General features: G+C 39.3%; 1 protein-coding gene across 1 annotated transcript in view; it reads right to left on the minus strand.

The window, feature by feature from the left end:
- The window catches only part of prr5b (proline rich 5b (renal)), a 34,389-nt gene extending 26,207 nt beyond the window's left edge, over positions 1 to 8,182 (minus strand). The window contains exon 1 of the mRNA XM_035523726.1: positions 7,891 to 8,182. The gene's annotated coding sequence lies outside the window, so the exon portion shown is untranslated. The remainder of the gene's footprint in view (positions 1 to 7,890) is intronic.
- Positions 8,183 to 17,565: the final 9,383 nt, after the last annotated feature.

Here is a 17,565-nt window from a genome sequence, read left to right on the forward strand (position 1 = left end):
TAGAGCTGTCAAGCAGATCTGCTCCCTGCACCAGATATATAGGTCAGAGAATGAGAGTGAGTCACAGAAGAAGGTAGAAGGTCAGAGCAAATGAGTGAGAGAGAAAGAAGAAAGGAAGACAGAGAGAAAGGGAGCTGGAGAGATGACAGGTTTTCAAACAGTGCAGATATGCGAGTATGGTAATAATGAGGCCGTTTCTGCAATAACACACATCCAGAACATATGAAGTTTATGAAGAACATATGAAGCCCATAGGGTCGTGCAATAAAGCCCAGCCACCACCTCTGAAAACTGCACCAGATAACTCCCCATACACTCGCTCACCACAATGAACCTCTCTCACTGGTTTCTCACAAATCTCCAGCATTCTGTTCATCTGAAGACATCTGGATGGTAGGAGGGGGCATATCTTTTTTTATGTCTCTTGCCCCATTCAGCCTTGCCTGTCATTTTTCCTGTTCTCTTTCTTTTCATCAGTCTTGCATCAGTCTCAGTCAAACAGGAAGTGTTCCTGCAGCAGGAGGATGTATTGAAGGTCTTCCATGCACAGAATAGCGATGGTAGATTAAGAGCAATATGCTACATTTCTGTACAGAGGCATAGACACAGGAGCAGATTTGACGTTTCTGGGGCCCCAAGCAAAATTATGTCTGGGAGCTCTAATCAAAGACTTTTTTTTTTTTTTTTTAATTGCAACTGCTTGGACATATACTCAGCATGTCTTTAGTAGCAGCGGGGTAGCTGCAATACACCTGACTTCATTTACTTGTCCTTCCATAGAAGTAAAGCCCTCATCCCTCCACAGAGAACCACTTGATGAACCACCATTGATGATGTCTAATGTATTGTGTAACGGGGAGCATTTAAGGACTTGGGGCACACTACCAGTACAGTCCATTAAAAGTGCATTAAAAGAGGATGCGTTACTGAACCAGTATTCAAGTTAACCTGTAACCACATCTATTAATAGTTTAGTTGGTATTATTACTGTAAGCTTCCAAATGGAACGCTTTCTAAAACATTGAGAAAAGTGGAATATATAGCAAATAATTGAACAAGGACTTATTTATACATTTATAACTAGAACCTGTACCAATCTGATTTGGTGTAACCAAGGACCCAACCCACTGTACACCTACATTATCTCCAACCTGATGTGTGTATTTCTGATGTATGAAACCACTGAAAATGAATAAGTGAAGAATATAGATCACTGGAACTCTTTTTATTTTCTAATTTCTTTTTCTTTTCCATAAAAACTATGGGAAAAAGACCCACTTATTTCCACTGTTGTTCTCAAGTGTTACAAAGCTGTAGCTTGACATAAATACCAAATTCAGCCACCAGTTCACCAACCAATTAAAAAAAATACTAAGCCTGTTGGCAATAAAATTAATAATAGAAATATAAATAAAAAGTGGAATATAAAAAAGTCAACACCAAGAGCTAAAAGTATAGTAAGGGAAATCACTCTCAAGCATATTCATACCTTAACACTAATGCACTTACACATACACACACACACCATGACCACCCACACATGCCATATACCAGCTGCACCTGTGATTTGTGTACATCAGGAGAACCTCTGTTTCATCTACTATAGCTGTGCTGTTGTCAGTGTGGGAAAGCCAAATTGGGACTAAAGAATTTACCACAATTCTACATTCCTCTTTCTTTCCCTCTGTCCCTTGCTCCCACTCCCACTACGACATTCCAACCTTCCTCCAGATTCCAATCTGTGCAAAATGCTGAGACAGAGATAGAGAGAGCAAGAAGCAGACACAGAGAGAGAAAGAGAGACAGAGAGAAAGAGAGCGAGAGAGAGAGAGAGAGAGAGAGAGAGAGAGAGAGAGAGAGAGAGAGAGTCTGCAGTCTGTGTGCTCTCCTTACATGTAAACCCTTAAGGAGCCTTGCTGCTTTGACTGTTGAATGGGGTCCTGCTCACAGGGGAACCTGGCTGACAGGGCCACTGCACAGACAAACGGGTCGCTGCTCTTGAGAGAGGCACATTCACGTTCAAAGCAGTATGAAAACTCATAGCATCATGTTTGGATTCCAAATTTAAATGTCTGAATCATGAATATTAAATATCACTCCATTCCGTTGTTGATAAAGGGGAAGGGACTGCAGAAAACTCTTCTCAAGCTTGAAGTGTGTTCAGTGTGTTCACTGTTCTCAGTGCATTCAGTGTGTTGTGTACTCGGCATACTGAAGGTGTTCCCTTTGCTCAGTGTTTTGTGTGTTCAGTATGTTCAGTGTGCTCAGTGTGTTGTGTGTTCAGTGGAGAAAGTTGGTGCTGGTGAACCTTGACTGGATTTGTTTTGCTTTAGTATCGCCCAACACACAGGCAACAAGCAGTCATGCTGTACTCAGGCTTCATTGAATAGTGCTTCAACAGTGGACTGCTTCACATCACAGTACTGACTATGTCCAGCCATGCAGATAATACTCAGACTTACTTCACCTGCATCCCTGATGAATACAGTCCAATAGACCATTGATGTAGGGATCTCATCGAAGGGATCTCATCGATAACTGGATGCATCCTAACTGTCTTATTTAAATGAATTGCCTCAACTGCCAAATTTAAAAAGAAGGTCAATGCTTATCTCACTTTTAAGACTTTAAGTGTGGTTGGTATAGTGTAGTGGATAACAAAGCTGCCACCTCTGTGGGGGCCTGGGGGTCACTTCCCTGTCAGAGCAAGTGCTCTATGTTACACCAGTTAGAGTCCTTGGACAAGACTCCTAACACTACATTCGCCTACCTCTGTAACAAAACTGAGAATTGTAAGTTGCTATGTATAAGAGTGTACAAATGGGTAAACACGTACAAATGCGTAAAATGTAAACATAAAAGCCCTGGAGTCTTAATTAACTCAGCTTTAACAGCCATGTTAAATTTATTACAAAGTCAGCTTTTTAGCAGCTGAAAACAAAGCAAAATTCAGAGACTTTATGAGTGCAGAAAACCTAGAAAAACAAATCACACAGGCATTTATCTCTAGCAGGCTTGATTAAATAGCCCCCTTACTCACTTCCCTCAAAAATCCATCAGACAGCTCCAGCTTATTCAGAATACAGCTGCCAGAGAATAAACAAAGTCTAAGAGCTATAAACACATTACACAGTACTATAGCGCTATACTGGATCCCTGTCAGATTCAGAGTAGATGTTAAAATACTGTATACAAATCACTAAATTTGTATACAAATTTACTCCTACTTACATTACCAACATGGTGTAGAAATGCAGGCCTGTTAGACACCTCATATCAGTGGCGTCTGACCTATTAACGGTCCAGATAATGAGACATAATGGTGAATAAACTTCCAGAAGTGGTGAGATATGCATAGATTAACATTTCCAAAACGAGACTGAAAACATGTCTGTTCTCCTGTGCCTTTCAAACCAGTTAAGCTATTGCAGTTGTACTGTACATGTCATCTACAGCCCTGATTTTATTATATCTTTCATTAATCATATCTGTTTTTATTAGCTATTTTTATAAAGGGTTTTTCACTATTTTATTTCTTTACATTCATTTTACTTTGCTTTAATCAATTGTTCTCCTGTTTTAATTAATTAATTAATCAATTAATTTTTTATTTAGTTTTTTTTAATGTAATTATTTAATTGTTTTAAATTTAAATTATATACATTTTATTCTATTCAAATACAGTGTAACCTTTTCTTAGATTTTTACTTTGGCAATACCCTTCCCAAGTTGATAGATCTCAGGAGGTATTATAATTCTAATTTATTGTTTATTTAAAGCACTTTGAATTGCCTATGAGTATGAAAAGTGCTATACAAATAAATTTGCCTTGCTTTGCTTTGGCTGAATGCTTATATCACACAGTGCTGACTGCTTTATATCTCAGTCCTGAATGCTTCATTTTACAGTGCTGAATGCTTCATTTCACAGTGCTGAATGCTTCATATCAGTCCTAAATGCTTCACAACACAGTCTTGTTTCCTTCACTTCACAGTCCTGAAAACTACTTATAACAATCATGACTGCTTCCTATCACAATCTAGACAAGATACTGTTGTTTCAAAGACTGTTGCAGAACTGATTCATTACATTACCTTACAAATTACATGGTAAACAGTTTGTGACTTCCCCGAACAAACATACTGTACAAAGTGTATTCAAAAAAGTGTACACACAAAAGTGTATTCTTCTTAGTAGTCTTCTGAGTGTATTCTTCTGGGTATAATACACTACTCGGGGTAGGGGGTAGGCTCTAAGAAGAGAAATGTAAACTCTTGACTGGCACTGCCATTTCTTTGGCACAGCTGTGATGTCAAGGCTGCTTTTCTGCTGGAATCATTTCAAACGAGGGTTCCAGACAAGGGATCCAGACAAGGGTTTCACACAAGAAAGGAATGTGCATGGTGTCTCACATTCTGAAGGGCTGGCTGTCTTCCTCATCCGGAGGGGTCATGCAGGGACTGAATGTGACCTAGGTCAAATCCATTGGCTCAGAACAAATCCAGCTCAACCAATCACGCCCACAAGAAAACAGCAGGAAGGTTTTCAGAACTTGCAAAACTTGCACTTGCATTGCAAGCTTCTTACTCTCTCTCTCTCTCTCTCTCTCTCTCTCTCTCTCTCTCTCTCTCTCTCTCTTACTTGCACTCTTTCTCTCACTTTTTCCTGCTTGATACTTTTTTTTTCTTGCTTCATGCAGGATCTACAGAAATCCTAAAAATAAACAATGTGACAGGAAGGTAAAAGGGGCATAAAAGACTGTGATAGAAAGCAAGCTCAGGGGATACAGTTGATCCCTGCAGGTGCAGCCACAGCATTCAATAGCAATCAATAGCAATTTGAGTATATATTTGGAAAACCTTTCAGATTATTCATATTACTGTTAATTTTCACGTTGTTTGTAGAAAAGTACACAGGGGGAGCTGTTAGTGGGAGAAAACTGAATCTTCCCAATTCCACAGAAACATTAAGGACTCATGACTCATAGTGACCCAGTCGGCTGTCCCCGCGGGCCCCACCAAAGCACCACTGCGATCCTTGCAGTGCAGCATTCATCAGCAATGAATGGACCTGAGCATTCTACATGTACCCCAGGCAGGAGCTGGCATCCTACTGCCTCATCCTGCCACCATTCTGCTTTCGACAGAGTTTCAACCAGGCCATTTACTGCAGATGCCAAGAGACCACTGTGTATTCTAATTGGAAAGAAACATCTAGAGGGTGCTCCTGGGTGCTCAGCACTGTAAAATAAATGCATTGTGGTCTGTAGTTGAAAGAGTTGTAGTGTTGATCTATGACAACAGTGCAAGCTACCTGTGACTAATGCATGCGCATAAAATAATCTATGCACATCAATGTATGTGTGCCTACTTCATATTGACAAACACAAAAGCCAACTAATATGTCTATGCTTTGTAGAACTTAGTGTTCTAAAGAACAACTCATTCAAGCCTTACAATTTTGCTTTATTAACAAGTATCTAAAGAATAATTCATCAACAACAATTCATTACATCATAGATGCACCAATACATTTAAGAAAAATATACTGTAATATATTTTCAAGTTTTGTAAGGGCTAGCATAAATTTGTGGCTTGGTGTATGTATGACTGAACTGCTAATTTCAAGAATTATTCTCAATCTACAGATTTACATTTAGAGTAAATATTTAATCAGTATGTGTGCACCCTGAAAATCAAAATCATGACGAGGCTGTTGCTAGCACCTTGCTCCATCCACTCTATCAGATAAGCTACAAGAGCACTGAAGTGCTTCTGTCAGTGTGTATATATCACCCGCCACTCAGCAGTAGATGCATCTCCTCATCCAGTGCCTGCATGGGTATGACCAGGTACCAAAAACGGGAAGAATCCGTTACTGTATAAGGACGAATATAAGGAATATAAGGACAAATAAGGAAACCATCTGCACTCAGCCAATCCCATCAGTAATTACTCAAATACACTCATAACAAGTGCAGCATGTGGTCTACTGAAAAGGTGCTACACTAGGATGCATACACATGCATATGCACGTACACACACAAACACACACACACACACACACACACACACACACACACACACACACACACACACAGATGATGTGCATGAACACTCACACTAATAAATACAGGCTGAGACAAAAACTCATACACTCAGACAGAAACAAATGAAACATAACATTTAACATTTACAGTCACCAAACATTTAGTCACCAAAGCTGCAGACAAAACTGGGGGCCATGTATAATAAATGGAAAATAACTCTCCATTTAAAAAAGTGAATAATTATCCAGGGACTTAGGGGATAAAAAGATAATTAGCTCCATTCTGAAGTTGTGTCTTGAACACAGCAAGAAGCAGCGACTACTGATAGTTTTTATGTTAATGTCAAAGGAGCAATAAATCTTTTACTACCAAAAGAAGCAAATATTTCTGAAAGTGATTATTTATTTATTTATTTTTTTATTTTAAAAAATTCATTAAATACAGCTCACACGAGATGAAGAATCATCATGCTCTGTAGTCATCAAATGAAACAGTTTATGCTTCTTAGCGCGGATCCCCCACTTGGAAACGGCCATGTTTAAATAGATTTAGTACAGAATCTCTGAAATATCCATTTCACTAGGTGTAAGTATAATGGCTAATTACTTACAGCTCCTTTAACATAAGCATATATAAAAACTGCATTTGGAACGACATTACACTCTGCCGTCTAGTGCTTAAATATATAACTGGGCTAAAGGTTTGAACTCAGTGTCTGGAAAGGGGCCCTGGAGCGCAGGCTTTGCAATCTTGTACACCACCGCTCAGTTTCCCCAAAGGAAGCAGAGAAGTGAACATAAAAGAATGGCGGTACGGAGCCCACTTAGTGAAATCAGGTGCCGTGACATATACTGGAATAAATAACTGCAGCCTCACTTGATTTGAGTTGAGCATCCGTGTCCTGGGTAACCAGACCTCGGTCTTATCTCTGATTTCGTACTCACTGCCGATGAAGGTGAAGTACACGGCAGTCTTTGTGTCAGACATTCAGATTAATTTGGGAAAGCGCTAATTTTGCAAACTGTATAAAAGCGTTATAAGTGGCTGATAATAGCACTGTTACCATGTCTGCGTCAGAAACAAGAATGATCAAAGATGTACCTTACGGGTTCAGGGATCAGCACAAAGGGATCAACCAGCTCCACACTCATATGCTATGTTTCAAAAGTAACCTTCGAGTCACGTGTAAACGAAATATTTCATTGTTTGATTTAAATGCCATGGACAATTATTGATAAATAAAAAGCAACAACACTAAGGCTTAATATATACCCATATATCCATAAATCATCCTAACTTACACTCTGAAGTTAAGATGGTTCGACTGCAGAGACTGGCGTGTGACTCCGAGTGGCTGATCATAAAACACTGTGGCTTGAATGAGCAGGAAAGAAAAACGGCACTTTGATCCCTTAATATTACACTTTAATATGATGGGCTTACTTTAACTGCGATCCCTGTTTGAGCGTTTAAGTTAAAACGGAACGGTTCCTACCTAAGAATCTATGCTTACATTTGGATTTCATCTCACACCCACAAACGTATATGGGCTATTTTTTGCAATAACATGTTAAATTCAAACTTCTGGTTATCAACTGAGGCCATTTAACAACGACCTAAATCACACAAATCAGCATTCCTACCACTGTTATTTTGCGACTTATCTGCGTTCCATAGCTACCTTGACATGCCCGATTCCCGATGCAAAAGTATATAACACGAACTCTTCGTTTCAAACAGCAGCAATTCGACTGTCGTACAGGAATCCTGTTTAAAAACTGCGAAACTGGATCATCTTGACATTCTGAGCTGTGTCATGCATTACCAATACACACACTCACCGTTTTCCTTCTTTCTTGTACTCTTCCGTTGTCTACATGCCACCGAAACAAATGTGTGTAGTCCACTCGTCACGGACGCCCCGGCATAGCTCAAATTTATCGAATTCTTCGTCCGTCACTTGATTGTAGTAAAGCTGAGCGAAATACCACAAAATGTCTTGATGCCTCGTATGTGCACACTATCTAATCGTTATGTGCGCTGTGAAGCAGTGCCACGAATGTTCCTCTGTTGCCTGTGCCAGCCAGCTGCTGTTTTGGCCTCGGTGGATGAGTGCGTCTGCTAGCATGTGCGTGCGGGTCCGAACTATGTGGTGTGCGGACAGAGCGGCGTTCCTACTTTAAATTTGAAATCATGCCAAAGACCACAACTTTTGCCCGGCTACAGTAGCTGGTCTTTGCTGTAAAATGTAATGATTTATTTAATGCCAGACACTGAAACTGTAAGTATGAGTGTCAACGGTAAAAATCAGGGAAATATATATATACTTATAGACAACCATCTCCTATCAACTGAGAAATTTCTTCTGGATAGTAAGTGTACTTTGATTAAGTGGAAATGTAAACTCTGCATACACTGGGTGCGCTCTTGTGAATTAACATCACTTCTACACATCATTTGCAAGCATTTAATATATTGGATATATTTTGGATATGTTGGTTACATAATTTCCTCTCAAGTCCCCACCTGCCGTTTCATATTTCATATGAACTCACCAGATCAAGTGGACTTAACCCAGCCCCACAGTTACCATCCACCAATAAAAACCCAATAAACAACCATAACTGAAATTCAGATGCCACATCAGCTAAAGTTTGAGAAACCACTGATTTGGCGATTTGCATTCATATTTTATATGTCAGACAAAGGAAAAATAACATTAAAACACGAAACACAAAAGAGGCTGGTGTTCACACTGTTTATGGAACACACCTCCTTTTCAACAATGTTTCTCAACCTTTGGGATTTGAGCAATACAACATGAACCCATCATGAGGAATGGGTCGTAGCAACGCATCGTGTTTTCATTAATGTAAGATCTTAACATCAGCATCACTGCAGGCATGGGGGAGGGCCATTCTCCACAGTCCCTCTTTTACCGGCAGTGTCCTCAGGTTTACCGTTTAAAAAGCAATGATGGCAAAGTCTAACATTCAGGGACAATCCTATCTCACTTTACAGCACAAAAGAACAATAAAAGGGGCCAAGTCTGGAGTGCACACACATATAGCCACTGAGTAAGCAGAGTTTATAACTTCCTCTTAGCCAATCATTAATGGAAGTTTCTAAAGATTGTGTGCTGTGGGTGGGACGGAGAGGCAGGTGATCTGAGTACCAAGATGATCTTCCTTATGTATGACATTATAGAAGAGTTTGCTTGGTGATATTTGTGAAGGGCACTTTAGCCTGCCTGGTTTCACCCTGCCTCATCTGTTCCGCTCTGGGTAAACTGTCTGGACTAGCTTGCAAGGGGGTTAGTACGGAATGCTGACAACCATTTATCTTCAGTTGATTCCAGTCATATACTTGTTGACTGTAAAAGTTTAGCCCTGTCTTCAAAATCTCAAATCCAAGAGTGCAATATGAAGACCTTTTTTTGTTTTTGTTTTTTATGAACTCCAGTAATAAGTAATGAACTCATGAAAGGTCAGGTTTATAGTGATAGGTTTATTGTTTTTACTTTGAGTCACAATGTTTGTACCAGGTAGGGTTATGAGTGCAGTTACATATTTTCTACTGGTAACACAAAAGGCTGTGCATTCATGGTTCCTTTTAATAGAAACACACTCTTTGATCACTGTACTACAAATGTACTACAAAAAAAAAAAAAAAAAGAATATATATATATATATATATATATATATATATATATATATATATATATATAAAAACATAATTCTAATCTTGGAATCTTGGATAAATCACAAATGAATCACAAAATGTCATTTCATTGGCTGTTGGAGGCATAGTCTTAGTCAGCAGTCACTCTTGCGCACTCAATGCACATGGGCTCCAGTCTAAATGAGTGTTCAAAATTATATTTGGCCTCAATAATCCTTTAATTTGGTCAGCTCAAGACCACCCTCACCTACCATCACTCCTCTGCTCATCTACTCACACCCACCCATGCAACATTCCTGTCACCAAGACCATCAGGATGATGACACCTGTGTCAGATACTATAGATATAATGTAATACATTAGAAAAATGGGGAATGCAAGGTTACCAGAAGGCTTTGGTCTCTTAAAGTGTCTTTCTTCAGACAAAGATGGAAATGGATTGATCCACAGAACTAACTGTGTATGAGAACAGGGTATGTGGTGAGGCAGGTTTAAACATTCATGCTGTGTTTATTTTTACTTTGACTTGCCATGTCAATGGGAGGACCATAGACTATGTTTTTGGCATGGTCTAGGAAACATTAAGTCAATTATGTTAAAGCCGCCTTAAGTAATGTTCCCTTTATACAATGTTTACAGAAAATAGGTCTCTCTTGTCACTTTTTAACTGGAAACTATGCCAAATGTGTTAATAGCCTCCAAGCCCTGACATACTGATGTTTCACGATCAGTTATATTTACCCTAGGTGTAAGACATGCACTTGGCAGATGCTTTCATTCAGAGTAACTTACATACTTATTTTAAAGGTATAACATTACATATGCCATATAACATGCGGGTTAATCCTGGTCATGCATGCTTCACCAAAACCAAATATGTGTAAAGAGTGTAAAAGTGGCTCTAGTCAGTATGAACTAATGCCTTCCTGTTATCAAGCATGAGTATGACCTATGGGGGTAAGGACAGAGATATTATAGATAGTACTCAGTTCATACTGAAACACGAGTGTACACTTAGAAGAGCCACTATGAATTATATATAACAGTAGACAATCCAGATTCACGCTCTTGAGCAAAGAAAGAGATGAATGGATAGAAGGAACCATCTAATGGGTCATTTTTTAAAAATTCGAAATCAAAGAAATGGCTACTTGGTGAAAGGATAGCCAAACACCAAGTTTAAAGGAATGTTCACAATTAACCAATAGACACTTTTGTTACTAAATGTAAGTGGTTGAGTGTACTTGAACTAATGTAAAAATATTTGATTCAATCAAAGCAACTAGTTGTTGCAATGTTTTCAATTAAATTTCATATGGACTTCCATTTTTTATATTTTTATCCTGTCACCAAAGTCCTCTCCCTACAAAGCATCAACACAAGAATGTATGCTGTTTGTGGATAAACATATCAGACACCCTCGCATGTTTACCCACAAACATCCTTTGTGCTGTATCTGTATTGGTATTCTGCAGAGCGGCTCTCGGAATGGGGTTCTGACAAGGGAAAGCTGACAAAGGCATGCAAGGGAAGAGGAAAGTTACTGCATAGATGTGAGGGAGACAGATTTAGTTTAAAGGACTCAGATTTAGTTTAAGAGACTGTCTGATTCCACACTTGAAGAGTGTGAAGATTACATGACAAAATTCTGGAGAGTCCGACTTGTAGGAGTCTTCTAACTAAGTCTGTCAGGAACATGTTCTTATGGCACCATGACCATGGGGGCATTAAAATGCTCTTAGTCATGCTGTGAAAATCCTAAGCACACATTGTGAAATAACATAGACAATTTGTGAACGTCAACCATGCTGTCAGGAAGGAAGTGTGCACTGATATGTATGAGAAGCAGGTAATTAGAGCAAAGAATGGGAGAGAGTGGAAGAGTGGAGACATGCTAAGTCTTTATTAGATTAGATTCAACTTAATTGTCACTGTGCAGAGTACAGTGTACAGGAAACACAGTTCATTCATATTATGCTACTTTTTTTGGTGGGGGGTTGTAACTTTATTTCATACATTTTTATTTCTAACTTTATTTAATTTGAAGTACTGCAGTATCTCAAATGAGTAGTAGGATCGTGCATCTACTGAATGGTTCGTAATTAAACATCTCTCCAATTTTCTCTCTCTTTCTTTCTCTCTTTCTTTCTCTACACATGACATTGAAAACTGGAAATTAACAGCTACACAGCATGATATAGCTATGAAGCCATAAGAAAGCTGAAGAAATTGTACAAACCTAATCTTTACATTATGAAAGCATGCTTATTGTCACATCAGTTTCTGTTTTCACACACACATGCACATGCACACACACACACACACGCACACACACACACGCACACACACACACACACACACACACACCAAGGTTCCTGAACAATCGTGGGTTAATGGTTAAATCTCTGAAGGTAAGTAAAGGAGGGTTAATGGTTACATCTCTGAAGGTAAGTAAAGAATTCAAATATTGTTGACTTAGCAGAAGAGGCAAGGTAGTGATATTAAGAAAATAATATTGCTTAAATTAGTTCAATTTTTCACATTTCTCCCAGTAAAGTACCTGTAAATAATCATCAAATCTCAACAATCTTCACCATAAAAATAAAAAGTTTTAAGATTTATAGCTTCAACTCAATCATTTTCAATGATTACATTTAACATCATCAATTCTGTCACAAAATAAGCAACACTGAGCTCTACTCTAGTGGGACTAGGCCCTAAATTAGAAGAGCTTTCCTAAGTCCAGCTTTGCCAAGGCCTTTGTCTCTCACTAGTGGGGCTTTATTCTATAGCAACAAATGGTGCACTGATGAGAACCCATTCCGGTTGATCCCATTCAAATGGAGGGAGGCAAAGCACACACACACACACACACACACACACACACACACACACACACACACACACACACACACACACACATATATATATATATATATATATATATATATATATATATATATATATATATGGTTGTTAGCTGTGTAGAACATTGTATGAACCCTTTTTAGTATCAGTAATACTCATATGAAAGGGAGATTTAGTGAGAGATGAGAGATACAGCACTCAAGAGAAAGTGTAGAATCAAGATGGCTGCCAATGTTTCTAACACCATGGGTGGGATTAACAGTCACACCAGCAAAACTGGACAATTTTGAGACTTGGAATTTGTGGGCATACTAGCATAATTTCAGTTTTATCTGTGTTGTAATTTAAGATATGTCCCATTTACCAGAGTTTAAGATCAGAGATACATGTTGTCAACATATGTATCAGGGAGGTGGTAAAGTATTATTGGAAATGGCAGTGGAATTCACCAAACACCTACAAATAAGATTGGTGATCTAGCTATGAGAAGCTCCTCCGTGTTGTGGAGGACTGTGTCAACCTCCATCATATTGCATTATATTAATTACATGATACTTTATTTGTTGCTGAACCAAACCCATGTGTGTATCTTTAACCAGCATCAGTCTAATAATGAGTTGCATAGAGAACAATGGGCCAGACTGGTTCTCATGACAACCAAGCTGTATTTGTATGGGAGATGGGTCTGCTTAAGGAGCCCCTCTTGCTTGATTTCCTCCACGAATGTCTCTGGCTTCTCTGTTCCCAGTTGAAATGGGCATCCAGTGGATACACTACTAATTGGTCATGACAGGGAGATGACAGTGCTGCAGCCTCTGAAGAGACATGCCCCAATTTAGGAGCCCATTTTCAACATATTTACTATAATGGTAAGGAACAGGAAATCACTGATGCCAAGGGCCTACCGGACTAGTACTCTCATCAGAGCATTTTTGGTAAATAGTACACACCACAGTAAATAAGATATATTTATGCTCAGTCTGGGGTTAGCAGACCAATATCTTTATGCTGGAGAGTGTATAAAGGAAGTAGTAGGACAAAAGAAGGGCATAAAGACAATGGTCATAGATGATCATCCAGTGTTACAACCACAACCAAAGTCTATTATAGCCTTATAATAGCACCATACGTTCATGTGTTACAGGTGGCTGAACAAAAGAAGAAAAGAAAGTTCAGTGAATTGCCTTGGTGCTGGTCCTTGCTGTGTCCTTCCACTGATTCCATCTATAAGAGGTCATCTTAAAATAGGAATGTACTGTTTCACCTCAAAGGCTTTAGTGTCAGTACCTACAAAGTCTTATAAATAGGCATTCACTGCACTGCTCTACAATGTCTGGGTTCTTCCTATACACATGTATACACACACACATACACACATGTATGTATGTAGAGAGAGAGAGAGAGAGAGAGAGAGAGAAAGAGAGGTAGTAAAAATTGCAAGGCTTCCAGAGAAGCAGGATGTTTTGGACTGAGGTCTTTCATTAGTTGCACAAGCAAATATATGCGTATGTATTCAACCTTGCCCATCTATGGTTTGTTCTAGCTCACTTAACCACTAATTGTCCAGGTTCCTTAACATTCAACATAGACCTTGTTAATCCAGGCAACATGCAAGCTAGCATGACTCTGTAGCCCAGTTTCAGATGAGAACTGTAGCATTAGGAATCTTGCCTCAAGGACTTATTGGCATTATTAATGTTTTTTACACTTGCCAGATGCAGAGATCTCATCTCAATGTTCTACATGCAGACAGTGGTTATTCAAAGAGGATTTCAGGATTCCAAGACCAGACACAACAACTTAAGTGTTGCCTGGATCGAGTATCCCACACCTAAATATCTAAATGCCTAGCTCTGTATAAAGTCAGTAAGACCATAAGAGCCTTCATTAAGAACTGAATGAAAACAATACAACACTAGAAGACAACTTGAAGACAATTGCCTAGAAGACCTTAAAGTGTGGTGTATATACCGAGGAGCTGTTCTATCTCAACTGTTGTTCTGCATACGCCTGAATATTGTCAGCCAAATCATCAATAAGAATGGGTACACAGTTGGAATGTTGGATCATAAAATTGAGGTGTATGTCCCTTACAGACTGGTCAAAGGCTTCAGGCTTCTTCCACAGCAAATGATTTTATTTGTGATGTTCCCATCACAACATATTAACAATATATAAAAAGCAAACAAACATGATAGCTCAAACCTCTTTTAGTCCATGCAGTAAATGAGAAGAGAGCAAAAACTACAAATTCACAACAACTTTTTTCCATGTTCCATTTCTCTTCTAGTTATATACCTGTAAACTTTCCTGTAATCTCTCCCCTTAACAGTAAGCTAAACCATTTTGGTATAGCAGGTTTAATACAGGTTATCATTAAAAATTGATCCATATATTTCCTATCATTAATATTCACAATGCAGATTTTAGCCATTAATTATACTAGGACATGTACTATAGGTAAGTTTATATATTTAACTTGCCAGTTGTAACTCATTATTTCCAATGAATATCCTGCAGGTTCTTTGAGCAATCACTCCTGTCCCAGCTTTGCTCAAATTTGTCTAGACTCTAAAAAGATCCAGATGACCTGTGCTATCATTCCTACAATGACAGAATAGTCTCGATGTATGTCTTCCATGAGACTTGAAGCATGGTGTTTCAAGCCGAGCTGTATTTGAGGTATAAAGTACTCAAGGGCCGGATCATGCTTAAAGCACTGTCATCATGTTGGGAGGGGCTGGTCCATTTTTGGCTTTATAGGTGAGCATCAGGGTTTAAATCTGATGCAGGCAGCTACTGGAAGCAAGTGAAGGGAATGCAGCAGTGGAGTGACATGCGTGAATTTCATAAGACTGAAGACCAGCCGTGCATTCTGGATCAGTTGTAGAGGGCCGATGGCCCATAGAGAAAAACCAACAAGTATTGACTTGCAGTAGCCTAGCTTTGAGATGATAAGTGACTGCACAAGCCCCTGTGTAGCTTCCTGTGAAAGAAAGGGAAGAATCCTTAATATATTACAAAGGTGAAATCTGCAAGACTGGGTCAGGATTGAAACATGAGTTGAGAACAGCAACTGGTTGTCCAAAGTTATGCCCAATCTAGGAGCAGCTTTTGACAGTGATACCAAGGAGATATCAAAAGAAACTATGAGGTCTTGGTGAGGACTGGTAGCTCCTTGGATGTATAGAAACTGTTTTTGCTGAGGTTGAGCTTTAGGTGGTAGTCTGTCATCCATGAAGCAATGCCAGTCAAGCAAGCTGAAATATGACTGGAAACTTGAGTGTCAGAAGGGGAGAAGGAAATAATTATTTGGGTGTCGTCAGCATAACAGTGATAGGAAAAGCCATGGGAATATATTAGCGAGCAAGTACACAAAGAGAAGAGGGCCTAGCACTGCACCAGTGGAGAGTCTACATGGATTGGATGTAGATTCTCTCCATGTTACCTGATAGGACCGACCTTTCAGATAGGACTGGAACCATTTCCATGCAGAAGCAGTCACACCAAGGCTGGAGACAACAGAAAGAAGGATGTTGTGGCTTACTGTGTCAAAGACTGCCAAGAGGTCCAGCAAAATCAAGACAGATGACAGTTTGGCAGCTTTGTCACTGCTATAAGGGCAGTTTCAAGTTTGGTTTATTTGTCACGTACTGTATAACTTGCAGTGAAATGGTTTGAGAGTGCTTTGTCCATATATATATATATATATATATATATATACACACAAAAAATATATATAACAATGTATGTACAATATATGTATAATATGTATATATACACAATGTACAATGTATATATGGATATGTAGATATATGTGTATTTACACATTGTACAGTTCCAGCTTACAAATGTACAGATTTACAGTCACATGGTGGTGGTGGTCCCCACAGTTTATCAGTTTTGCTGATTCAGGGCCTGAATGGCCTGTGGGAAGAAGATCCTCTTCGGTCTCTCTGTATTGGTCTTCGGGGAGCGAAAGCGCATCCCTGACCTCAACAGAGAGAAGAGCCTATTGTTGGGATGGGAGGGGTCCTTCACAATCCTCCTGGCCTTGGTCTGGCACCGCTTGTAATAGATGGTTTGCAGGTCAGGAAGTTCCATACGAGTGATGCGCTCTGCTCAATGCACCACCCTTTGGAGTGCTTGTCTGTCCTGCTTGGTGCTGTTCCCAAACCAGACTGTGATGTTCCCTGTGAGGATGCCCTCGATAGTGCAGGTGTAGAAGTTCCGCAGTACCTTGGAGGGCATTCTGAAGTCTCTTAGGCGTCTGAGGTGGTGAAGACGCTGATGAGCCTTCTTTGCCAGGGAGTTGGTGTGGCGGGACCAGGAGAGGTCCTGCGAGATGTGAACTCCAAGGTACCTGAAACTATCTACTCTCTCCACCGTGGTTCCACTGATCCTCACAGGTTGGTAGTGCCACTCCTACTTCTTACTGCAATCCACGATCAGCTCCTTTGTCTTGCTGACATTTAGGAGAAGATTATTTTCCTGGCACCAGTTTTCCAGGTGTTCTGTTGAATGTTTGAATATTTCTGTTGAATGTGTCTGGTTGCCAGTCTGATTGGGATCGTGGAGCTGGTTCTGACTGAACAAAATAGACAACTGATTGTAGAAAACTCATTCAAGAACTTTTGAGAGGAAAGAGATAAGTGATACTGGTCTTCTTTAGGATTGGTACCACCCTGGTAGTCTTGAAGTTAGTATATGTCCAGAGGATAAGGAGTTGATTGACATACAGTGTTGATCCCATTTCTTTAACAGGTAAATCATTTAATAATAATAATAATAATATTAATCATAATATTAATAATAATAATAATAATAAATCATTTTTAATCCACAATGGTTATGCATATACACAGGCATTTAAAAATGAATAAGGTCCTTCAAAATAAAGGTCACAATAATAACGGAATCTACTCTAATTCCTATACATATGTGCTAAAGTGGTGTGAGAAGAAAAG

Source organism: Electrophorus electricus, chromosome 2 (genome assembly GCF_013358815.1).
Source record: "Electrophorus electricus isolate fEleEle1 chromosome 2, fEleEle1.pri, whole genome shotgun sequence".
Taxonomy (NCBI): Eukaryota; Metazoa; Chordata; class Actinopteri; order Gymnotiformes; family Gymnotidae; genus Electrophorus; species Electrophorus electricus.